Source organism: Lutra lutra, chromosome 9, assembly GCF_902655055.1.
Source record: "Lutra lutra chromosome 9, mLutLut1.2, whole genome shotgun sequence".
Classification (NCBI taxonomy): domain Eukaryota; kingdom Metazoa; phylum Chordata; class Mammalia; order Carnivora; family Mustelidae; genus Lutra; species Lutra lutra.
The window spans coordinates 82,159,515-82,186,319 of record NC_062286.1 but is presented as its reverse complement, the minus strand read 5'-3'; the positions used below and the strand labels follow the sequence as shown (position 1 = coordinate 82,186,319).

The following is a 26,805-nucleotide window of genomic DNA, read 5'->3' as shown; positions in this document are numbered from 1 at the left end:
CTCCAGGCCTCCTATCACACACAGGATCAATTCACACCTTATGCTCACGCTGCCCACTTCTCCCTTCCCTTCTCCTGCCACCTTTAGTAGCAGCACTGGCTTTCACACTTGCCTGAGAAACCCCAGGCTTTCTCCTGCCCCAAGGCTCTGCACAGGGGGTTCCCTCTGTCAATATCCCTCTTCCACTAGCTCTTCAAATAGCTAATTCCTCCTGTTGTTCAGGTTTCTGTTCAACTGTTACCTCTTCAGAGAGTTCTTCCCTGACCTCCCAATTTAAATTATACTCTGAGATTATTCGCCATTTTAAATTTTCATGAAGCCCTCAAAATCACCACCTAAAATGATTTTGCTATTTCTTTCTCTCTCTGAGGCAAAGGCCTCGCCTATCATATTTCTCTCTCTCAGGCAAAGGCCTTGCTCTAGGGTTAGAACAGTGTCTGCTACAGAGTAAGCATTCAGTGAATCCTTGCTGAATTAGCAAACAAGTCAGCATAGGGATGAAGGGTTCTGGTGCCAACCATGGGTGCACCTTGCTGGTTGGTGTTCTATGGCTCTGGGTAGCTCTTATGGCTCTGGTCCATGCTTAAGGCATCCCCTAGGTTTGCTGCTGGGGGCTACTGGAAGATGAAATAAGATGGGTAGGTGGGAGAGGGCATCCATGTTCCTCGAGCTTTAATTTAGTTTTAATTCTGAGGGACTAGTTATCCTCATCTTGGATTAACTGTGTATGTCCAGTAGCCCAAATCCTAACCTTAGAATCCTAACCTTTTAGTCATGTGAGATGGAAAGTGATGCAGAATGGAAGGACAGCTGGTTTAAGAGCTGGTAGACCTGAATCTGGGTTCTAGCTCATCTTTATAACCTGGGTGATCCTCGTAACCACAAAGCATCTGGCTCTCCTCTCTGGAAAATGGTTGAATGTATGAATTTGGGAGTCAGGCAGCCTTAGGTCTGAATTTGAATTAGGTCACTGACTAAATGAATGTTGCAGGTTAATTAACCTCTCTTTGTTCCAGTTTCCTTATCTATGACATGGAAATCTTAAAACCATCTCAGAGGGGGGACATCAAGATTAAATAAGTTGATGCTTGTCAACTTGATGCTTGTCTGTGACTGGCACATGCCATCTTCACTGCTGTGACCTCTGGATACCAAGCAGAGGATGTGGCTATCATCTTCTGAACTGACAAGCAAACCCTCACCATTTACATAATCCTTTAGCTGGGGTAGCTCTCAAAGTGTAGTCTCTGGGCCAGCTGTATCAGTATCACCTGGGAACTTGGTAGGTTAGCAAATTCTCAGGCCCCATCCTGACCTAATGAACCAGAAACTCTGGAGGTGGTACCCAGCAATCTAGGTTTTAACAAGCCCTTGCACATGATTCTGATACCCAAGCAAGCTGAAAACCACAGCTACAGCCCCAATCCTCCTCCTCCTCCTCCTCCTCCTCCTCTTCTTCTTCTTCTTCTTCTTCTTCTTCTTCTTCTTCTTCTCCTTCTTCTTCTTCTTCTTCTTTAAGATTTTATTTATTTATTTTACAGAGAGAGAGACAGCAAGAGAGGGAACACAAGCAGGGAGAGAGGCAGGCAGAGGGAGAAGCAAGCTTCCCACTGAGCACGGAGCCTCATGTGGGGCTCGATCCCGGGACCCCAGGATCATGACCTGAGCCACCTAGACACCCCTAGCCCCAATCTTTTTAACACTAACTACATATTAAAATCATCTGATGTACTTTAAGATTGTGCCTGCCCCCACATGCAGTGACTCCCATTTAGTTGGTCTGGGAAAGGGACCTAGGCATTGGTATTTCTCAAAGCTCCCCGAGTGATTCATAGGCAGTTGGGCCTGAACACCCCAACTGCCCCCTCCCTGGGGGAGAAATGGAGCTTGTTTCCATCCCTGGAGGCAGATCACTCTGTGACCACTTGACATTTCTTATGATAACAGATATCCAAATCTTAAAGCAGGAACTGATTAATTCATACTATGAAAAATTATATACCAACAAATTAGACAATATAGAAGAAATGGATAAATTCCTGGAAACATAACCTTCCAAAACTGAACCGGGAAGAAATAGAAAATTTGAACAGACCAATTACCAGCAATGAAATTGAATCAGTCATTAAAAAAACTCCCAAAAAACAAAAGTCCAGAACCAGAGAGCTTTACAGGTGAATTCTAAAAAATATTTAAGAAGACTTAATACCTATTCTTCTGAAACTACTCCAAAAAAAAAGAAGGAAAGCTTCCAAATTCATTCTACAAGTCCAGCCTTACCCTAATACCAAAGCCAGCCAAAGACACTACACAAAAAACTAGAGACCACCTATTTCTGATGAACATAAATGCAAAAATCTTCAATATTAGCAAACCAAATTATACATTAAAAAACATCATTCACCATGATCAAAAGAGATTTATTCCAGAGATGCAAGGATGGTTCCATATTCACCAATCAATCAATATGATACATCCATTAACAAGAGGAAAGATAGGGTGCCTAGGTGGCTCAGTGGGTTAAGCCTCTGCCTTCGGCTCAGGTCATGATCTCAGGGTCCTGGGATCAAACCCCACATTGGGCTCTCTGCTCAATGGGGAGCCTGCTTCTCCCTCTCTCTCTCTTCCTGCCTCTTTGCCTACTTGTGATCTCATTCTCTCTCTCTGTCAAATAAATAAATATCTTTAAAAAAAAAAAACAAGAGGGATGATAAAAACCACATGATCATCTCAACAGATGGAGAAAAAGCATATGACAAAATACAACATCCATTCATGATAAAAGCTCTTGACAAAGTAGGTTTAGAGGGAACATACCTCAACATGACAAAGGCCATATATGAAAAACCCACAGCTAATATCATACTCAGTGGTGAAAACTGAGGACTTTTCCTCTAAGATAAAGAACAACATAAGGATGTCTACTCTTGCCACTTTTATTCAAGACAGTACAGGAAGTCCTAGCCAAGAGGCATCCACATTGATAAGGAAGAAGTACAACTTTCATGATTTGCAGATGACATGATACTATATAGAGAAAATTCTAAAGACTCTACCAAAAAACTAATAGAATTGATAAATGAATTCAGTAAAGTCACAGGATAGAAAATTAATATACAGAAATCTGTTGCACTTCTATACACTAATAATGATGTAGCAGAAAGAGAAATTAGAAAAACAATCCAATTTATAATTGCACCAAAAAGAATAAAATACCTAGGAATAAACTTAACCAAGGAGGCTTAAAACTTGTACTCTAAAAACTATAGAACACCAATGAAAATAATTGAAGTAACACAAACAAATGGAAAGATACTCCATGCTCGTGGACTGGAAGAACAAGTATTATTAAGATGTCCATACTACCCAAACCAATCTACAGATTTAATACAATCCTTATCAAGATACCAATAATATTTTTCACAAAACTAGAATAAATAATCCTAAAATGTGTATGGAACTACAAAAGACCCCAAATAGCCAAAGCAATCTTTTTTTTTTTTTAAAGATTTTTATTTTATCTGACAGAGAGAGATCACAAGTGGGCAGACAGGCAGGCAGAGAGAGAGAGAGGAGGAAGCAGGCTCCCCGCGGAGCAGAGAGCCCGATGCGGGGCTCGATCCCAGGACCCCGAGATCATGACCTGAGCCGAAGGCAGAGGCTTAACCACTGAGCCACCCAGGTGCCCCACAATCTTTTTTTTTTTAAGCCAAAGCAATCTTAAGAATGAAGAACATAGACGGAGATATCACAATCCCAGATTTTAAAATAGACTACAAAGTTGTAGTGATCAAAACAGTATGGTCCTGACAGAAAAACAGACACATAGATCAATAGAACAGAACAGAAAATCCAGAAATAAGCCCACCATTATATGGTTAGTTAATCTATGACAAAGGAAGGAAACATATACAATGGGGAAATGACTTTCTCCTCAACAAATTGTACTGGGAAACCTGGATGCTACATGCAAAAGAATAAAATGGAGCCACTTGCTTATACTATTCACAAAAATAAATTCAAAATGGATTAAAGTCCCAAATGTGAGACCTGAAACCATAAAACTCCTAGACGGACACATAGGCAATAATTTCTTTGACATTGGCAGTAGAAACATTTTTCTAGATATGTCTCTCCCCAGGTAAGGGAAACAAAAGCAAAATTAAACTATCAGGACTACACCAAACTAACAAGCTTTTGCATAACAAAGGAAACCATCAACAAAACAAAAAGGCAATCCACTGATCAACAAAACAAAAAGGCAACCTAATGGGAGAAGATATCTGATACCTTAATCTCCAAAATACATAAAGTATTTATGCAACTCAACACCAAAAGAACAAATAATCCAATTAAAAATAGGCAGAAGGGGCGCCTGGGTGGCTCAGTGGGTTAAGCTGCTGCCTTCGGCTCAGGTCATGATCTCAGGGTCCTGGGATCGAGTCCCGCATCGGGCTCTCTGCTCAGCAGGGAGCCTGCTTCCTCCTCTCTCTCTCCGCCTGCCTCTCTGTCTACTTGTGATCTCTCTCTGTCAAATAAATAAATAAAATCTTTAAAAAATAAAAAATAAATAAAAAATAAAAATAGGCAGAAGACATGAACAGACCTTTTTCCAAAGAAGACACACAGCCAACAGACACATGAAAAGATGATCAACATCACTAATCACCAGGGAAATGAAAATCAAACCCATAATGAGATATCATATTATACCTCTCAGAATGGCTAAAATAAAAAATGGAAGAAACTAAAGTGTTGACAAGGATGTGGAGAAAAAGGAACCCTTGTGGATTGTTGGTAGGAATGAAAATTATACAATTACTGTGGAAAACAGTATGGAAGTTCCTCAAAAAATTAAAAATAGAATTACCATATGATCCAGCAATTTCACTACTGGGTGTTTGCCAAGAAAACCTAAAACAAAAACAAGAATTTGAAAAGATATACAAACAACTATATTTATTGCAACATTATTTATGATAGTCAAGGTATGGAGGCAGCCCAAGTGTCCATCCATAGATGAATGGATAAAGAAGATGTGATACACACACACACAGTATGAAATATTACTCAGACATAAAAAAGAATGATATCTTGCCATATGTAACAAAATGGATGAACCTAGAAAGTATGATGTTAAGTGAAACAAGTCAGAGAAAAGACATATACTATATGATTTCATTTATTTGTAGAATTTAAGAAACAAAACAAATGAACAAACAAAAAAATGGACAAAAAACAGTCTTAAATACAGAGAATAAACTGATGGTTGCCAGAAGGGAAGTGAGTTGGGGGAGAGGTAAAAAAATGGTTATTTAAACTAATATTTATGGAGGGCCCATGACCCCAGCATGCTCCTGGGTCTTGGAGGCATAGAAAATACTCCCAGTTTTTTTAAGAAGTATGTGATTTAAGGGTTCAATCAGAAATCAAAGAACAGTAAAGAGTGAGTATGTTGCACTTTCAGTTGTGCCCACGATAAACTGGGTGACCTGAAGGAAGTCACATGAGCTCCCTGGATCTGCACTGAGAACACTCACATTGTACCTACTTCTTAGGGAAGGTGAGAGTATAAAATGGGAAAATGTTTGTGAAAAATATAAAGAATGGCATACATCTAAGATGATATTTTTATTTATTGGCTTTATTTTTCTCTTCATAATCCTGAGTACAGACTGCAGACAGCCAGTTAGAAACTCATGGCATTAGCTGGGGATTCATCTATATTCCAATCACTTTCTTCTACTGATGAGGAAATGGAGGTTCAGAGAGAGCATTTGCTTTGCCCAAGGAAACGTACGGTAGGTCACAGGGCCAAGACATGAATGTCTGGCCAGAAGTTTTGAGCCTCCAAATACATCACTCCCAAGAGAGACCTAAGAGTAGGATATTAACAGACTGAAGCTTACCAGGCCCTGAATCCATGTGCCATCTGGGGGACTGCTGCAGGGAGAAGGCTCTGGATGCACAGTGTTTTAACATTTGAGGAACTGGCCTGAAGAAGAACAGAGATTGTTCTGCAGACTGCCAGAGGGTAGGAGAGTAGAACAGAAGGTTGTAGGGACACAGAGTACATCACAACATACAGAACACAACCAAAAATAGAACAGAGCTACCTTGGGGGCTATGAGTTTCCTGGGACAGGAGGCATTCCTATATGGTAGGCAACAAACTCAGAAAGTCTGTGACCTGAATCCTTTAAGCCACATTGTAGCATGGTGGAGAGGTTGGATTCCATCAGTGCTTTTCAATACACTAAAGTCACTTGGGAAGCTTTTCAAACATACAGATGCCAGGCCCCAACTGTGGTCATTTAAAATAAAAATTTATGGGGTGGGGAGCAGGCATTGATATTTTTCACAGGTTCCCCCAGATGATCCTAATGTCCAGCCAGAGTGTGGAACCACTGAGATTATATGATTCTAAGAAATTCCCTTTAGACAGGAAGGAACCCTCCCTCCCCCAACCAATATGTCGTTTCCTTCAGTGGCTGTTAGCTGGTGCTAATTCTTTTTTTCAGGGGACCAAAAAGGGGACGAATGCAGACAACCTGAGCTGGAAAAGATGGTTTTCACTTCCTAGCATGACTGTGATCAATCTATTTTTAAAATAGAATATTATGGAAATCCAGGGTCTTTGTTTTTCAGCTTAAACAAAAGTCTGACTTCTCTGAAAATGTTTTATGTGAGGGCTCACTGGGATTTCCCAAGGAAACATTTCTGCAGACTAGCTTTCATCAAACCTAATCCACAACTCCATCAAGAATGCCTGTTAAGAGGGGTCTGATGTTAAGCACAGTTAGCCTTAGGACTTTACTCTCCACACCCAGCCCAATAACATTAAGCCCTACATTCTCACTCATTCCAGGTAACCTCCCCATCATATTCTGTAGCATCAGGCAAACACATTTCCCCTAAGTGTTTCAGAAGATCTTTGGTCTTTCTGACAATCTCAACTCAGAGAATGAAGTTTCCAGGGTATTATTTGTCTGTCTTTGGTACTTTTTAGAGTGAGAAAACCATAAGGGCCATAACAATCTCTTTCATAACTGAAGAGAAAGTACCTTTCCTTTAAAAAAGAAAGCTGCCTCATTTCCTAGGGAGAAAATGCCTGCAAAATAAGAGGTCTGTGGATAATGCTGCTGAAGGAGGGAAGGCTTTTCTTCAGGGGAATAAGTATGAGGCTGTGCCAGAAGAGGCCTGGGTTTCAAAAAAGGGTGCTCACTCTGATCCTGAAACCCTTCTCATGGTGCTTTGGAGTCTGGGGATAAAGAGAGACTTCTGCGGTTCATAGACTGTTAGGAGATTAAACAGATGTAAGCTGGTATGTTATTGGTATGTCAGAGTTCTCCAGAGCAACAGAACCAATAGGATATGATGTATATATCATGTATTGCAGGGTATCCCATGGCCATATGGGATTTATTCTACTTGTGCAAGTAGAATAAATGCTGGTTCAATATCTGATAACAGAAGAATCAATGTAACACATCATATCAGCAGGCCAAAGAATAAAAATATGATCATATGATCATATCAACTGACACAGGGAAACATTTGACAAACTTCGACATCCAGTCATTAAAAAAAACCTTTCAGTGTATTAAGATTAAAAGGGAACTTCCTCAACCTCTAAAAGCATCTACCAAAAACCTAGAGTTTACATCACACTTAATGGTCAAAGGCTGAATGCTTTCTCTCCACAGTTGGGAATTAAGCAAGGATGTCTTATCTGATCACTTACTCAAAATTCAAAACAGTACTGGAAGGTCTACTCATGCAATAAAGCAAGAAAAGGAAATAAAATGCATTCTGAGTGGAAAAGAAGAAAGACAAGTGTTTTTATTACAGAAAACATGATTATCTACTGAGAAAATCCTAAGGAATCTGCAAAAAAGATCTTCTTGAACTAGTGAGTTCAGTAAAGATAAAGAGGATATAAAGAGGATACTTCAGTAAAGTAAAGAGGATATAAGATCAACATAAAATGTCAAGTGCATTTCTATATACTGATAATGAAGTGGAAACCAAAATAAAAAATAAAAAAATGCAATATAACTCTTAGTCTGAATAGTTATAAATCTAACAAAATATGTGTAGGATCATTATATTGAAAATTATGAAGTGCTAAAAAAGAGAAAAGTATAAAGTGCTGATGAAAGCAATCAAAGAAGACCTAGATACCTGGAGAGATACACTGTGTTCATTGGCAGTAACACTCAACATAGTGTTCTATAGGTTTCATGCAATCTATAGGTTTCATGCAATTATTATCAAAATCCAAGCAAGGTTTTCCAGGAAGGTAGATGAGATATCATTGAGACAATCTTATTCTAAAATTTACATAGTAAAGCACAGGACCTAGAATAGCTAAAACAATCCTGACAAAGAAAAATAAAGTGGGAGGTGCCATTCTACCCATAATTAAGGCCTGTGTATAACTACAGAAGTCATGATAGCATGGTAGTGACAGAGGGCTAGACATATGGATCAATGGAACAATAGCAAACTCAGAAATAGACCCTCATAAATATGCCAACTAATTTTTGACAAGATGCAAAGGCAATTCAATAGTCTTTTCAACAAATTATGTTGGAGCAATTGGACATATGTAAGTAAAAAAAAAAAAGAAAGAAAAGAACCATGAGATAAACCTCATACCTTATTTAAAATTAAATTCAAATGGCTCATGGATGTAAAAATAAAACCCAAAACTATAAACTTTTTTAAAAAACTGTAGGAAACTGTGAAGTGTGTAAACCTGGCAGACCTGTACCCCTGGGGATAAAAATATATGTTTATAAAAAATAAAAAATAAAAGAAAAAAAAAAGAAAAAAAATAAATGAACTTATAACAAAAAAAAAAAAACAAAAAAAAAACTGTAGGAAAAAATCTTCACGAACCAGAGCTATGCAAAGACTTCTTAGACTTGACACCAAAAGTGTGATGCAGAGAAAGAAAAATCAACTAGTTGGATCTTATCAAAATCAAAAACTTTTGCTCTGTGAAAGCTCATGTTCAAAGCATGAAAAAACAAGCTACAGACTGGGAGAAAATATTTGCAAATCACAAATTTGACTAAGGATGAGAATCTGGAATATATAACAACTCTCAAAACTCAACAATCCCATTATAAAATGGGCAAAAGACATGCACAGACATTTTACTAAAGAGAATATACAGATGGCAAATAAGCACATGAAAAAAACATTTACTTTTAAATATATCACCTGGAGAAGGCAATTAAAGTGAAAACCACTAATGAGTGGTACTCCTGGAAACAGACAAAAGCACAAAACAAAACAACAACAACAAAACCCTCCTGAGAACAGACAAAAGGAAATGGGATGGGTCTCTAGTAGCTCCTCCCATAAACACAGCCGTCCTCTCTAGCTCTGGAAGGAAACCAGGCTCCAGAGGGCCACCAAGCAGAGGCACCATGATTCTCCCATCTGACTCCTCTGTTCAAATAAATAAAGAAGAAACTGAGCCAAAAGAAAGCATGCTGTAATAGACCCCACAGGACTCCCGGGTTAATTGGAAGTCTTCCTACAGAGGGTTTGGATAAAGAGACAGTAGCACAATAGCACAGTGTCATTGGACCTTGTCCCCCTCTCCTGATTACACTCCCTCCCCACACCTTTCTTGCCACTTTTGCAGGGTCTGAAGGCTCTCTCTGAGCCACACAGCATTCTGAGGTTAATACTAATTTTTGGCAAGATGCAAAGGCAATTCAACAACCTCTTCCACAAAGTGAACTTCTAAGCTGGTCTAGAAAACCAAACAGCATTCCTTTCCTGAACACACCATAGCCTTGCCTGCTTTAAAAGGTAGTGAGAAGACAGATGAGTTAATAAAGGCAAACAGCTTTGCAATTTGTCCATAGACAATCATACGTAATCACTAAGTGGCTCATGCTCCCCTTACTGTTATCTATGCCTCCTGAGACAACTTAGGTGATGCCAAGAGCCTGCGGTATTTCATCTCCAGTTCCTGCTTCATCAGAGCAAAGTCCTAATCACTGTGTAGTAATTGTCAGTTGACAAGGTAGCATCCGACCCTGTCGTGCAAGGGAGAATCATGGTGCCCCTGCTCCATGGTCCTCCAGAGCCTACTTTCCTTGCAGAAGGCAGCTCTATTAATGCAGAGGAACTACTAGGGACCTATCCCATTTCCTGTTATGTGCTTTTGTCTTTTCCAGGAACACCACTCATTAGTGCTTCTTTCTTTAATCACCTTCTCCAGGTGACATATTTAAGATTAATGAGGAATTTGTTCTCATCCAACTAGTTAGGGCAACAGACCTATTTTTTCCCCTTCAAATGAATCTTGTAGGTAAAATAATGAAAAAACATGTTTCCCTCTCCCACCTTGGCCCTACTCTGAATGTTTTTGGCAGCTCTGAGCAGAGCTGATATGTAAAAATCAGATCCTTTATTGCTCATTAATTAGCCCACACTAGCCCAGGCAGATGGAATCTGCTGGTGAAGAAAAGGGATGGTCATGGGAAGGGCGCCTGTGGATGTGGTAGATGCTTGTGTGTAATGAGCATTTGAACAAAGAGCTTCTTTTGTTGGGTTTCTATGGACAAGAGGCACCCCGGGTAGGCTGGGCTAAGTTATTTCCTGAAAATGTGGGCTTTTGGAAAAAAAAAAAAAGAAAAAAAGGCTTTTTCCTCAGTCTCATGGTTTGAAATGACACGTATTGACTGCTTGTTGGGGTCTGTGTCAGGGGAGATCTCACTTTCTAAGACAGGCAGGAAAGTCTAGGTATATGTTCCTAACCCACTGGCTGAGGCTTCCATGTGCCCTGCACCTTTCCCTCTGGTAGTACCCACCTCACAGGCCAGAAATGCCTTCTTCACGTGTCTCTGGCCCACAAGAGAGTGTAGGGTACTTGAAGGTAGAAGCTGCATCTTCTCAAATGGAGGACCCTGCACCCTCTTTCTCTGGAGCAGATGCATCTTGACCTGGTTTGGGAGGACTCTGGACACTTTTGCACTTCTGGTAAACCATGATAGGTTACCAAGTGGGCCTCACAGTCCTCTCTCCTCCCTCCCTCATGTATGCTAACTCCTCCATGCTTTAAGGTTTGGTGTTCCATTGGTAAAGAACCCATTTTCTTTTTTTTTCTTTTTTTTTTTTTTAAAGATTTTATTTATTTATTTAACAGACAGAGATCACAAGTAGGCAGAGAGGCAGGCAGAGAGAGAGAAAGAGAGAGGAGGAAGCAGGCTCCCCGCTGAGCAGAGAGCCCGACGTGGGGCTCGATCCCAGGACCCCGGGACCATGACCCGAGCCGAAGGCAGAGGCTTTAACCCACTGAGCCACCCAGGCGCCCTAAGAGCCCATTTTCAAAAGTACTGTCCAATCTGGCTGATCTCGACGCAGTAGGATGTGCGGCTCTCAAGCCCCCAGATGGAATACACAGGGGCAGAGAGTTAGTGTGTCTCACCTTGTCCAACTTACGCTGACCTGGGAGCTAGATGTACCCAGACAGCTCAATGAACAAACCTCTGATGGAAGCAAACACTAGCTCCCCACCTGAAAATGTCAGAGAACCACCAGTTTGGGCCCACAGCTGGGACTGAGTGTGAGGGGGAGGGAGGGAATAGTAGTAATTCTGAGGCTGAAGAAGACCAGTGTGGGAAAGACCCAAGCGATGGATCCTTTTAATTCTTGAAATGCATCAGTCCCCACTGCCCTATTTTCAGTGCAGGGAAAGCCAATCACATCCTGCTTTTCATGAAAATGAAGTAAAGAGCTCCGTTCGTTAAAACAGCAGAGAGAAGCCCTCTGAGATGGAGTTGCCAAAGTGAGCAAATAAAACACAGGACACCAACTTAAATTTGAATTTTAGATAAATGAGGAAATTTTTTAGTATATGTATATCCTGTGCAATATTTGGGATACACTTGTACTAAAAGTCATTGCTTGTTTATCCGAAATTTACATTTGCCTTGGTGTCCTGGGAACTCTGAGAGGTAAAGGCCACTATCAAATGGCCACAGTGTGTTCTGTTTGCATGCAGGTGGTGGCCACTTGGAGGAGGGTGCAGAGGTGGTGGACCCACCCCAGGGTGACATACAAAGGCTACAGAGAGTTAGGAGAGAAGGCCACCTCCATCATAGGAATGATCGGGGCATCAACCACTATGTGAGAGGGATTAGCAGAACATGATGGAAGCACAGATGTGTTCCTGTCCAAAGTACTGAAAGCTCAGGAACGACATCAATGTTTCACATTAGGGAAATGGTATTTAAATGATTATGGTTTAGGGCGGGTATCAGAGAGACACTAGATCACATGTTTAGAAGCAGTTTTTACAAGTTTGAAAAAAGGCCCATCCTCTCTCATTCCGAGGAGCCCTCAGCTCTCCCATGCAGGCCTCCCGACAGGCCTGGGAGCCACACAGCTGAATGAGAAGGGTTTCCGCCCTGCAGTTATGCTTGAACTCCTCAGGCCCAAACCTCATCTCTGCTGCTTCCTATAATAATATAACTGGTGCCCATAGCAATTGTATTCAAACGTAACACCTCACTAAAGATGTCACTGAGAGCCTCTTCTAGCATAGCAATGGGGGACTACACCTGCAATGCCCAGCACATACTTCTAAAACTCAGCCAGAGCTGTCTCCTCATAGTGCCTGCTCTCCCTCCACTCCCCACTTCTCCACCCCTCCTACCCTCCCCCTGCCTTCAAGAATATTGCCTTCTTCCTGAGATCTCTGTGCCCTTTGCTCTGCAGATTAATGCAACCTGATATTCAGGCCTTCCTGGGTCTCCACCCCACCCTCTCTCTCTGTGTGGCACATTAGTGGGGTGAGGTGGGTTGGCAGGATCACACATCATAATAACATTGTTTTCTTGATAAACAACTATGCCATAGGTTGATGTGATGATTAAAGAAACCACAGATGTAAAACCGCTAACAATAAGCCTAAAGCATGGAGCACACTCAATAAATGTTAGTTTCCTTCCCCCACCTCCAGATGCAAAGATCAAATGGGTCTGAAAGTATTTTCAAAGTAGAGCACACAATAGAAATGTCTTCTGATGAAATCACTGTTCTGATGCTGAGATAAAAGGAGGCAAAGAAGTGGTCTAACCCAGCTGGGTATGGGGGTCAGCGTCCTTATATGGGCTGACTCCCATAATGGGATGAGTACCCCTCACCCCAAAGGGGAGGTCCCCAAAAGGTGGAGATGGTGCGGGGAGCAGGGATGCTTTAAGGCTAAAAGGGTGAAAAATAGGAACTGTGTCTTGGGGGGGAATAGGGGTTGAGACACTGATCTGTGAGCCAAAGAACTCCTTCTAGAAGAGTGGGTTCTCAGGGCATGATCCTTATCTGTAGCTGGAAAACAGCATGGTTGGGGCTATTTATTTCTTTGAAGTCTATTAAACATATACATATATGATTCACTCCCTCTTTTTCTAGTTTTTGCCTTAATGATACAATGGGACACAGAAAGAATGAAAAATGCAGTGCTCTGCAGTGCTTTCTAGAAACCTCAATTTTTTTCTCCATGAAGAAAATGAAATCATGGACCCCCATGGGGTTTCAATCAGTGTTCTTGTTATGGGCTGGGTTGTGTCTCTCCAAAATTCACATGGCCATGGTGATATCTTTCTCTGCATGGATGAGGCCTGCTGTGCTTGGTGGGCCAGAAGAGAGGAAACAACTTCATTGGGTTTTCAGACAGGTGAAGCCTGGAAAGCAGTCATTTTCCTCGAACCAGCTGTGACAAGCTGAGGACCCCATAAGCCTCACTACAGTGTGCAAGGCAGGAGCCCCAGGTCAGGAAGAGACCATAGCAACTCGAAGAGGATCAGGCCTACAGGACACATGTGGGGATGTGGGGAGGCTCTACTTTAGTGCTTCCAAAGCAAGTGAAATCTGGCTCAGAGCAGATTTTCCTGAGCAGGCCTAAAATCTGCCTTCATTGGAACATCCCGCCCCCCACCCTGCAGGGTTCCACAAGAACCAGGAACCTTGTGGAGTACCAGGGAACAGGGGGGAGCCCTTGTCCTTTCAGGCCCCAGGACTGCCCCACTGTGCACACTATCCCATGCATGGTCCCTTGGAGGGGGCTCTGCTGCTTAATGGTCACAAAGGATGAGTTAATGCTGGGAGCTGTGGGGTCTGTAGTCAAGCCCCTGCAGGACACCACAATCTTTCTCCTCAGTGGTCCTGCCCTCTTGCCAGAGCATGTCCAGGGAGGAGGGTCTTGTCACCACTGATGAGAACCTTGAACTCTTTCCTTCCTAGACTTGGGAGTTAGTTCATGTGCTTCCTCTCTCTCTCTCTCTCTCTCTCTCTCTCTCTGTATCTCTATCTCTATCTCTCTCTCTGTCTTCTCTCTCTCTCTCTCTTTCTGGTTGTTCTCTTCTTCCCTCTCCCATCCTCCTCTCCCCCTAGGAAAAGCTCAGGATTGCAGAAAAACAAAAGCCAGAAGGGTAAGGTAAATTCAAGCAGGAAGGTGGGGTGTGGGTGGGTAGTGGGTAAGAAAGTGGGGACAAAATGCAAATACACACCTTGACAATCATCTCCCCACACCCTTTCCACAGAGCTTTGCTTCCTGGCCCTGGTCTGGGGTCAAGAGATCCTCAGGGTCCAATTCAGGCCCAGATGCCTTGCAGCTGCACTCAAGGCCACTGAATGGCATTTCCCTCTATGCATGGACTATGTCTTGCTCATTTGTGATGGTTGCTGTCTACTGAGAGAATTCCATGCACTCAGTAGTTTGCATCAATTATCTTTAACCCTCATGGTATTTGAAAGTAGGTGTTATATTATCACCTTTTAACAGAAGGGGATGTTGAGTCACAGGCAGGTGACACTCCAAAGACCTCAGAGCAGATGGTGGTCCAAGTGGATATGAACCTGGGTCTGAGTGGTTCTAAAGCTGCCCCTCTCAGAGCCCAGCCCAGTGCCTGCTTCTGAAAGGTGCTCAGCAAATGCATGGGGGCATTTTCCTCCATGGGGGAAATGCTGGGAAAACAGGAGTCAAGACCAATCCCACGCTATGCCTCCCTTGGGCTGCTTAGCTGAAGAAATCCTGCTAAGAATGGGGAAAACAGAAGCTTATTCAACATAAATTTCAAGACCCTTGTTCAATGGAAGCCTCCTTCCATTTCCCTGTCAGAAGCAGAGGCACATGCTCAGGGCCCGAAGCAGCGGCTGCTTTCCCTGCACACAGGCTGGAGAGCACTGTGTAAGTGAAGTGAATTCCATGGGTGCTTCTCTCCTACTCCAAACTTTCTGGGGTTCAGCTTTATGGCTCCAGACAGGAGCAAGTGTCCCTATTCTCTTTTTGGACAGGTCACATTAGGAATAGAGTATGTTTTAGAAGAACATTTCTAGATAACACCTCATGTTTCAAAAGACTTTGAAGCCTTCTCTTTATAGCTCCATATATAGCTTGGGTGAGTGGGGGCCGGGGTTGTAACTGTGGACCTGTGGGAGTGTGTGTGTGAGTTTATGCATTCGTGTATCAGCCCCTCTGCCGGGCTCCACCATGAGCCCCTCTGCAATATCCAGACTATTTAAGAGGGGCACAGGACAGCCGTAGTAATCTTCAGCAAAACTGCCATTCACACAAACAGCTTTAAACTTTATCTCTGCCCTGACAGCAAAGCCCGTCGAGTTGGAGGGCTCCAGAGCCACTCTCTTCAGGCATTCTTCAACTTTGTTTCCTCTGTTGCTACCTTCTCTGAAGTCATTATTACTCATTAGGTATATTGCACAGAGAGAAAAAGTAGGTCAAGGATTTAAAAAAAAAAAAAAAAGAAAGAAAGAAAAAAATCACCTTCAGGAGAAGCAGTCATATTGTGTAAAGCTATTTTGAACTTGCATGAGATTTTTTTGAAGGGGGAAATACTTTGTGTAGGGCTGGCTGCTGTCACAGCTGTCTTAAGAATAAGTGCCCATCCCAGAGCCTTTCATATGTTAAACACGTGATCTCTGAATTCCATTTTTAAAAGAAAAGTCTGCCCAGTGGGATAAGCAACCTCTATGTCTAGGTTCTACACAATATAGGCCACCTTGAGGATCCCCAGCTGAACAGGAACAAGGGAATCCTGAGAATTCCCCGTAAATGGACAGAAAGAATGAGAGAGAAAAACGTGAGTCCAGCCTTCTGGACAACACGTGCCTCTCAGGGTCAGAGCAAGGCCAGTGGGCACACTGTGCCCAAGGGAGTCTTAGAAAGTCAGAAGCTTTAGAAGGAAACATCCCAGGTCATTCGACTCTGACATACACCTGCTCCATGCTGAAAGCTCTGCTGCTGAAATGAGTATATTTAGGAAGCATAAAATGTACAGTAGGATCAGTACAGGTGACAGCTTGCAAGGTGTCTAGAATTAAGGCTTCCTGGCTATGATGGTTAATTTCATTAATTTTGTTAATTTGTTAAATCGATAGTTAATTTGGCTGGGCCATGGTGCTTAGCAACGTAAAAAAACATTCCGGTTGTTTCCGTGAGGGTGGTTTTAGATGAGATCAGTGAACTCTGAATAGAGCAGATTGCCCTCCATAATGTAGAGAAGACTCATCCGATCAGTGGAAGGCCTACATGAAACAGAAACCTGACTTACCCTGAAGAGAACAAAATTCTATAGACAGATGACCTTCAGACCTGAACTGCAGCACTGGCTTTTCCCTGGTCCTCCCGTCTGCCAGCCCACCCTGCAGATTTGGGACTTGACAGCCTCTATAACCACAAAGAAAATTTATAGTGGATGTAAATAATCTCTCTCTGTAAGACAGATAGATGATAGATAGATAGACAGACGGACAAAGACATATAGATCTCTGGAAAGAGAAAGAGAAAAAGAAACAGACAAACAGACATCCTGTCAATTCCATTTTCCAGAGAATCCTGACTAATACACTGGAGGAAGAAGGCCTTGACCTAGGACTTAATGGAAGGAGGAATGCAGTAGGGAGTACGGCACAGCCGTAGTATCTGGGCTTGAGTGTGAGACCTGGTCCTAGTCTGCCATGGATGGGGTGTGCTCCACATGCCCAGACTGCTGTGGCTGCTTGCTACTCTTGCTTTCCAGGGCATAACCAACTGGTCTGCCTTTGATGCTGGGCTATTACGATGGTTTCCAGAGGTCTATAGGCATTAGTTCATGCAATCTTGTTTTTCTCTCTTTCACAAAGGCAGTAAGGGAGAGGGAGGGAGGGAGGAAGAAAGCTGGACTAGAATTTAGCTTTGCTAAATGGTTCTTGCTTAGTTACGCTTCCCTGGGTCCCATGGTGTCCTGCACATCCTTCGCTCTATCATGGGATCACATCACTATAGTAGGCCATCACTGAGCTGGTTGGCTAAGAAAGCAGCATTCCTGATTTTCTAGAAACTTCCATACAATTCCCTATGGAAAGCATTTAACAATTGTGGGTTGTGCTTCTGATCAAGAAGTAGGCATCTGATAAAACAACAGCATGTGGTTAAAGGCAAAGACACCACCAAATCTTAATTATTTTAAATGGTGAAAGTATGTGAAAAGTCTTATAATATTAGAGCTAAAATGTACCATTAGGAAGGATTTAACCTATTTTTTTCAAATGAAGTACAAAATCTAGATAATTATGTAGAATATTCATAGTACTTATAACCCATCTTATTGAGCAGATCTGAGAATAGAACCTACATTTCCAAATAAACATTCCATTTACCTCACTTTAAGATGGTCTTTGAGAAGTGGTATTTGTACACTGTCTACAAGTTTGTGGTAATGGCTGTAACATTTACTGACTGCATAAAATAAAAGTCTACTCTATTCATGTTCTTATTAAAATTAATGTGTTCACTGTGAAAGCTGCTAATTAATTGTAAAAACAATGATTGTTGTTCTTTCTTAGAGTTTACCTGGGCCTTGGGGCGTCAGTTTGAATAACCAACAACTCTTAAAATTGTTATCCAGGGGACATCTAATTGGTGACTTTTTTCCTCAAAAACAGTTTCTGTAATAAGAAGTGAACTTTAAAGTCATTCTGGGGAGGATTTCTTTCTAAAAGTAGCTATTATATTCTCTAAACACGCATTAACTGATTGGCAAAATGAAAACTTGACTGTTCAGTGGGGGAAGGCAAGTCAGAGCATGGAGCAATATATAATCAAGTGGTAAATCCATAGGCAGGGGTGTAAGGGCTGCAGGAATGCAACAAGTATGAAGACAACAGCAGGAGGGATTGACTCAGAACTGGAGGATGGAGTCAGGGCAGGGCCTGCAAATATGACTGTAGAGGACATTGGGGACTGGAGAGCACACAGAGGTTGATTTTAATGCAAATGGTTGCAGTCTCTTACTGCTCCTTTTTTTTCTCCTACAGTTGCTTTAGCATTTCTTCCTATCTTCAGGCAATGATTTCCAGACATCATTCTCTTCTCACTTGCTATGCTGGAAGCCTTGCATTGCTACTGTGGCAGCCTTAACTGATAGAACATCAAAATCTTCAAACTGCTTAATTCAAGCCATCACCGCACCACCCCATCAAAAGTGCCTCAGCCAATGACCACCATAGAACTATACAGCCCAATCCAGTGAAAACTTCTCAGTGTTCATACTTGCATACTTTTCAAGAGCTTTTGGTATAGCTTGGCCCCTCTCTCCTGGAAACACTTTTCTCTCTTATTTCTGGGATATTATACTCCCAGGCACCTCTACTACTATGTTCCTCCTTCTGGATTGCCAGAAACTCCTCCAGTACACAATGTTTACATGTTGGGGGTTCCTCGGGGCTTGGTCCTGGGTCATCTTCCCTTTTTCCCCACTCTTTTGCTCTCAAAGAGAATTGCATACCCTGCCCAGAAATACCAAGGTATCTAGGAAGTAGCGGTATGTAGAACACTCCTCACTAAAAGAAACCCAACATCCAGGCCTGGCAAAAGCCTTCCTATCTCCTCAGACAGCAGCAGCAGCAGGAGTAGCAGCAGGAACCAGCTAGAGCTCAACAGCACCAGATAAGACAGGCAGATCAAAGGCTCTGAAAATTAAACTGTTATTGGAACAAGACCCTAAAAAAGCAAGGCAAGACACACATACTAAACCTAAGCAGGGTATATAACTAATATGAAAGATAATAGGACCCAGTCTCCTAATAGAATAGACAAAGTTTCCAAGATAGAATTAAAAAAAAAAAAAAAAATCACCTGTCAGACCAAGAACCAAAAAAAAAAAAAATCACATCTTCAATGAGGAAAGACAAAGCAACTAATACCCACACTGAGATGAATCAGGTATTGGAATTGATAAGATTTCTAAAGTAGCCATTATAAAAATGCTTTAATAATTGATAACAAATTCTCTTGAAATAGATGAAAAAAATCTGAGCAAAGAAACAGAAGCTATTAAAAAAAGAAGAAGAATGGGACGCCTGGGTGGCTCAGTTGGTTGGACGACTGCCTTCGGCTCAGGTCATGATCCCGGAGTCCCGGGATCGAGTCCCGCATCGGGCTCCCAGCTCCATGGGGAGTCTGCTTCTCCCTCTGACCTTCTCCTCGCTCATGCTCTCTCTCACTGTCTCTCTCTCAAATAAATAAATAAAATCTTAAAAAAAAAAAAAAAAAAAAAAAAAAAAAGAAGAAGAAGAACCAAATAAAAATTATAGACCTAAAAACACAATGTCAAAAATTAGAAAAACCTTACTGGATGTGCTCAATAGTTGAATGGAGATGAAAGAGGATAGAATCAGTGGACTTGCAGACCACAGAAGTCACCCAATTTGAAAAAAAGAGAAAACAGACTGAAAAAAATGATCAGAGATTCAGAGAACTGGGAAATGGTAAGAAAAGACCCAAACTTTATAACCTTAAGAGTCCCAGAGGGAGAGGGAAAAGAGGGCAGTGAAAAAGTAGTTGAAGGAACAATGACTAAAATAGTCTTGAATTTTGCAAAAGACAAAACCTACAGATTCAAGAAACTACATGAACCCCAAACAAGCAATCCACATCAAAACACACCATAACTTAACTTCTAAAACTAAAACCAAAGAAAAGTCTTGAAATCACTCAAACAGAAAAAATACCTTATTCATAGGGGAACAGCAATTTGAATTTGATTTCTCATATGAAATCACGGAAACCAGAAGGAAGTGGCATACTTTTCGAGTGCTGAGAGAGAAGTGCCAACAGTAAATTCTGAAACTGGTAAAACTCTCCTTCAGGAATGAAGAGGAAATAAAAAAGATTCTCAAAGGAAAATTAAAAGAGTTTATTGTTAGCAGACCTACACTGAAATATTGGCTAAAGAATGTTCTGCAAACAGAAAGGAAATGATTTTTTTAAAAAAAGGAATCTTAGAGTACTGGAAAGAAAAAAGGAATAATGAAAAGAGCAGAAATAAGGACACTGTAGACTATCTTTTCCTTCATAAGCTTTAGAAATCATATTTGATTATTGAAATAAAAATTATAACACCATCTGATGTGCAAGAAAATGATATTTAAAAGTGAGGAAGATAAAAGGACCAAATGGAACTGAGATTTCCATACCTCAATTGAAGGCAAAATATGGATAGCAATAGACTGTAATAATATATAATCACATGTATATACTGTGATACTCAGAGTAATCACTATAAAACTTATACAAAAAGATATTCTCAAAAACACCATAAATAGGGGCACATGGGTGGTGCAGTCAGTTAAGTGTCCAACTCTTGGTTTCTGCTCAGCTGGTGATCTCGGGATTTGTAAGATGGAGTCCTGAGTCAGGCTCTGTGCTCCACAGGGAATCTGCTTGGGTTTCTCTCTCTTTCTCCTCTCCTTTTGCCTCTCTTTCTCTCAAACAAATAAATAAATCTTTTAAAAAGACACTATAAATAAATCACTATGGAATCTTAAAATTATTCAAGTAGGGGCACCTGAGTGGCTCAGTGGTAAAGCCTCTGCCTTCAGCTCAGGTCATGATCCCAGGGTCCTGGGATCGAGTCCCGCATTGGGCTCTCTGCTCAGCAGGGAGCCTGCTTCCCTTCCTCTCTCTCTGCCTGCCTGTCTGCCTACTTGTGATCTCTGTCTGTCAAATAAATAAATAAAATATTTTAAAAAAATTATTCAAGTAACCTGCAACAAGTCAAGAAATGTGAAACGTAGGAATGAAAAGCAAAAGAAACAAATAGAAACTAAATAATAAAATGGAAGACTTAAGTACTAATGATCTAAAGACTCCAAATGGCAGATTAGATTTTAAAAATAACCCAACAGTTTACATAAAAACTCATCTCAAATTCAGTGACACAGGTAGGTTAAAAGTAAAAGATGGGGAAAATAAACCACAAAAACAATTAAAAAAAAAAATCAGGACTGATTTTATTTTAATATCCAATAAAGAAGACTCCAGAGCAAAGAAAATCACGAAAACTAAAGAGAAACATTACATAAAGGTAAAGGGGTCAATCCATAAAGACAATATAACAGTCCTAAATGTGATGCACCAAACAACCAATTCTCAAAATACATGAGGCAAAAACTGATAGAGCCGATAGGGAAAATAGAAAAATCCATGATTAGAGCTAAAGACTTCAACACTTCCCTCTCAGAAACTGAACTAACTGCTGGATGGAAAATCAGCAATGATACAGAAGATCTAACACAATCAAACAATAGGATCTATTTGGCATATACAGTACACTCCACTAAACTGCACTGAACTAAACATTTTTTTTCCAGTGCCCATAGAACACTCACCAAGGTAGACTATGTCACAGGCCATACCACAAATCTCAACAAAATCATATTGTGGTCTCTGGCCACAAAGAAATAAGAAACCAACAACAGAAAAATAATTAAGTAAGTGGAAAATTAACAACACAATTACAAACAACTCATGGGTCAAAGGAATCTAAAAGGAAATTTTTAAAAAATACATAGAACTGAATGAAAACAAAAATACAGCATATCAAAATTCATGGGATGCAACTAAAGGAATAATGTGAAGAAATTTAGGGCCCTAAATGCTCACATTAGAGAAGAGGAAAGTCTAAAAATCAATAATCTAAGTTCCTACCTCAAGAAACTAAAAGAGCAAAATAAACCCAAAGAAAACAAAAGAAATAAAGGAGTAGAGATGAATGAAATTTAGATTGTTTTTAATCAATAAAATTAATAAATCTCTAACAAGACTGGAAAAAATAAAATGAAAGACATATCAATATTAAGAATGAAATGGGGTATACCACTCCAAATCCTGCATCCGTTAAAAAGGTAATAAGGAAATATTTGGAATAACATTAAATCCATATATTTGACAACTTCAAAGAAATAGACTAATTCTTCAAAAACCACAAACTATCACATCAACCAAGATAAAGTAGATAATCAGAATAACTCTCTATTACAGAAATCAAGTTAATAACTGAAAAGTGTCCACAAAAGAAATCTCTAAGCCACTACAGAATTCTTCCAAACACTTAAAGAATTAACACCAGTTTTAAACAATCTCCTCCAGTAAGCAGAACAAGAAGGAACATGTCTCAACTCATTTTACAAGGCCAATGTTACCTGAATACTTAAACCAGAAAAAAACAATACAAAGAAAATAACAGACCAAAACTCTTGTGAAATTAGATGTTAAAACCCTCAACAAAATATTCACAAACCTCATCCAATAAAGTTTGAAAAGAATTATACAACATAAACAAGTGGGATTTCTTTCAGGTATGCAAGTCTGATTGAACATTCAAAAAATTATTCAATGTTAGGTTTCATTTCAATAAGCTAATACAGAAATACCATATAATCATATTGGTTGGCACACACAAAAAACATTTGATACAATCCAAAATGATTCATAATAAAAATCTCAGCAAGTTAGGAATTAAAAGAAATAGCCTTAACTTGACAAAGAATTTCAATAACAAAAAAATTACAACTAATCTTATACTTAATAAGGAAACACTGAATACTTTCCCCAGGAACCCATGAAAAACCTTCTAGAACTACTAAGTGAGCTCAGTAAGCTCACAAAATACAAAATCAACAAAGAAAATGAGTTGTATTTCTATATATAATGAACATGTAGAAATCAAAATAAAAAACATAATACTATTTATAGTCATGCCAAAGAAAATAAAATACTTATGCATACATTTAACAAAACATGTACAGGATCTCTACGCTGAAAATTATAAAATGTGATGAAAGAAATAAAGACCTGAATAAATGGCAAGCCATACTGTGTTTATGGATTGGAACACTCAACATAGTAAAGATGTCAATTCTCCCTAAATTGATCTACAGTTTTAATGCAATTGTGAACAAAATCCAAGCAGGATTTTCTATAGAAATAGACAATCTTATTCTAAAACTTATATGGAAGCACAGGCCCTAGAATAGCTAAAAAAAATCCTGACAAAGAACAATAAAGTGGGAGGAATCATTCTACCCACTATTAAGGCCTGTGTAGAACTACCGTAGTCAAATTAGCATGGTAGCAACAGAGGGCTAAATGCATAGATCAAAGGAAAAATAGCAAACTCGGAAACAGACCCACACAAATATGGCCAATTAATTTTTGACAAGATGTGACAGCAACTCAATAGAGGAAGGACAGCCTTTTCAATAAATGGTATTGGAGCAACTGAACATTTGTAGGTCAAAAAAATGGACCATGAGATAAACCTCACGCCTTATACAAAATTAATTCAAAATGGATTATGGATTTAAGAGGTAAAATGCACAACTATAAACTTAAAAAAAAAAAACTGTATGAAAAAGTCTACAGGAACCAGAACTATGCAAAGTGTTCTTAGACTCAATACCAAAAGCATGATGCACAAAAAGAAAAATTGGCAAGGTGGTCCTCATCAAAATTAAATACCTTTGCTCTGTGGCAGCTCATGTTCACAAGGTGAAAAACCAAGGTACAGACTGGAAGAAAATATTACAGACCATATACTTGACAAAGGACTAGTATCTACGCTATATAAAGAAGGCACAAAACTCAATAGCAAATACCAAAAAATCCAATTACAAAATGGGCAAAACACATGTACAGACATTTCACCAAAGAGGATCTACAGATAGTAAATAGGCACATGAAAAGATGTGCAATGTCATTAGCCATGAGGAAAATGCCAATTAAAAACAATAAGATACTAGGGGTGCCTGGGTGGCTCAGTGGGTTAAGCCTCTGCCTTTGGCTCAGGTCATGATATCAGGGTCCTGGGATGGAGCCCTGCATTGGGTTCTCTGCTCAGCAGGGAGCCTGCTTTCCCCTCTCTTTCTGCCTGCCTCTCTGCCTACTTGTGATCTCTATCTCTGTCAAATAAACAAATAAATAAATAAATAAGATCTTTAAAAAACAAACAAACAATAAGATACCACTTCACATATATCCTAATGACTGCAATAAAAAATAGTTGACAAGGGGTGCCTGGGTGGCTCAGTCAGTTAAGCATCAGACTCTTGATTTTGTCTCAGGTCATGATCTCGGGGACATGATCTCAGGGTGTCGTAAGATCGAGTCCTGCGTTGGGCTCTCCACTTGGCGGGGAGTTCACTGAGTTTCTTTCCTCTGCCCCTCCCAACCTCCCTGCATATGCTCTCTCACTTTCTTTCTCTCAAGTAAATAAATAAATCTTTAAAACAAATAGTGACAATACCAAAAGCAGGAAAGGAAGAGGAAAAAATGGATCTCTCATGCATTGCTTGTCAAATAGTAAAACCACTCTGAAAAACAGTTTGACTGTTTCTTTTAAAACTAAACATGCAACTTCATGGGACTCAGCAATATGTAATTGAAATATGTAATTGCTCGTCTTTCATCCCGGAGAAATGGAAACTTACATTTACACAGAAACCTGCATATGAATGTTCACAACAGCTTTATTTGTTATAGCCCAAACTGGAATTCACCCCAATATCCTTTGATAGGTGAATGGCTAAACCAACTGGTCCATCCATACCACACGATACTACTCGGCAATACACAGGAATGAATTATTCACACACTCAGTAACTTTGAACCTCCGGTGATTTATGATGAATGAAAAGAAGCCAATCTCAAAAGGTTACATGCTGTACGATTTCACTTATATAATATTTTTGAATTGACTAGTGGCTGCCAAGGATTAAGGATGGGATTGGGGGTAGATAGAAGCAGGGTATGATTATGAGAGCAACAAGGAGGATCCTTATGATGTTGAAACTATTCAACATCTTGACTGTGTTGTGGATACGTGAACCCATTTAGGTGACAACACAGACACACACAGACACACACACACACACACACACACACACACAAATACAAGGAAAATTTGGGAAATCTGAATAAGCCAGTGAATTGGAGCAGTGTCCATTTCCTGGCTGTGTTTTTACACTATAGTTTTACAAATTATTACTATTGGGGAAAGTATGCAAAGGATCTGTTTCTTGGATGGGGGTTCTCAACAGGACTAAAATGTTCTCAGTATCAAGGATAGCTGCTCTGGCTCTTTTTTTTTTTTAAGATTTTATTTACATATTTGAGAGAGAGAGAGCACAAGCAGGTGGAGAGGAAGACAGAGGGAGAAGCAGGCTCCCGATTCGGGGCTCAATCCCAGGACCCCAGGATCATGACCTGAGCTAAAGGCACATGCTCAACTGACTGAACCACCCAGGCGCCCCTGCTCTGGATTTTTATTTATATTCTCACACAACACTTAGCACCGAGCCCACCACATAGTAGCTTCTCGGTGAAGCCTGAGAATTCCCTTATAATTGATGGTATCATCTGATGAGGTAGGCATGGAAGACTGTCAGGACATTCACCAACAGATACTTGGAAGAGTCTCAGTCATGGGTATTTCCCTTTTCCAAGGGCAATCGCACCTGTTATTTACTGACATTTACTTTCAGTACATGCTCCGCACTGGCACACATACACACGACACGCACTACTGGCGGAGACTGTGGTTGGACAGGACTTCGAGCACTGGTTCTCATAGCAACCAGCAAAGAGCCACTTCACATGTGTACTTATAAAATCACCAAACGCGACTCAGACTTGCAATCCAGCTTCTGCTGGGAGGACGTTTCTTTCTTGGGTTCATATTTTATTATGTTTATTACAAAGCCCATCGTGGTTACAAATTCAACCCTCAATGTTGTTTAGTCTCAAAGGACCCTATATTGAGCCTGTCTATAATCTTAGACGAGAAAAGAGTACACTGAATTCAGTTGAACACTTGAGCATTTTCTACACACAAGGCACTGACCTGGGATCTCTAAACAGTGGTTCCTGTTCCCAGGCAGCTGACAGGTCATGTGGAGGGTCTCTACCAGTGCTGTCAGAAAAGACAGACTTTGGTATGAGCCGTCAGTCGGTGCTGCTATGAGGCCCTGGGACCTTGGAAGTGATGACTTCCTGGTCAGTGGTGAGTGCCCTGGAGGGCTACAATGGTTACAATGGTTACTGTGGGCTACAATGGTTGGGAGCCTGCTTGCTACATCCGCCTGTCTCATCGGAATCCTCACTTCATCACTTACCAGTGGGTAATATGAAGCCCATGTTCTGTCTTTAGAATCAGGAAAACATTATCAACCACCCAGAATTGGTGTGAGAAGCAAAAGGTAATGCATGTGACCTATTTAGCACAGAGCCCAGCATACAGTAAGTGCTTCCTAAATGCTGGTTGTTATTGTTTAGCTGGGGGGAAAAAGATGAACAAGACCTAAGTCCTCTTGAGCTGCTTCTATCCAATGGTGTGCTAGACATGCATGAAGATAGATGACGGGGGAATGGGATCCCTGTTATTACAGACTGCATGAGACAAGTGTGGATCTCACTCAGGAGGCCAACAGATGCTTCGTGGTCACC

General features: G+C 40.6%; 1 long non-coding RNA gene across 2 annotated transcripts in view; it reads right to left on the bottom strand.

The window, feature by feature from the left end:
- Positions 1-26,435, bottom strand: part of LOC125109156 (uncharacterized) — a 98,537-nt gene extending 72,102 nt beyond the window's left edge. For both annotated transcript variants that reach the window (XR_007130137.1, XR_007130138.1), the window contains exon 1: positions 26,204-26,435. This is a non-coding gene — a long non-coding RNA (uncharacterized LOC125109156). The remainder of the gene's footprint in view (positions 1-26,203) is intronic.
- Between the last annotated feature and the right edge of the window lie 370 nt (positions 26,436-26,805).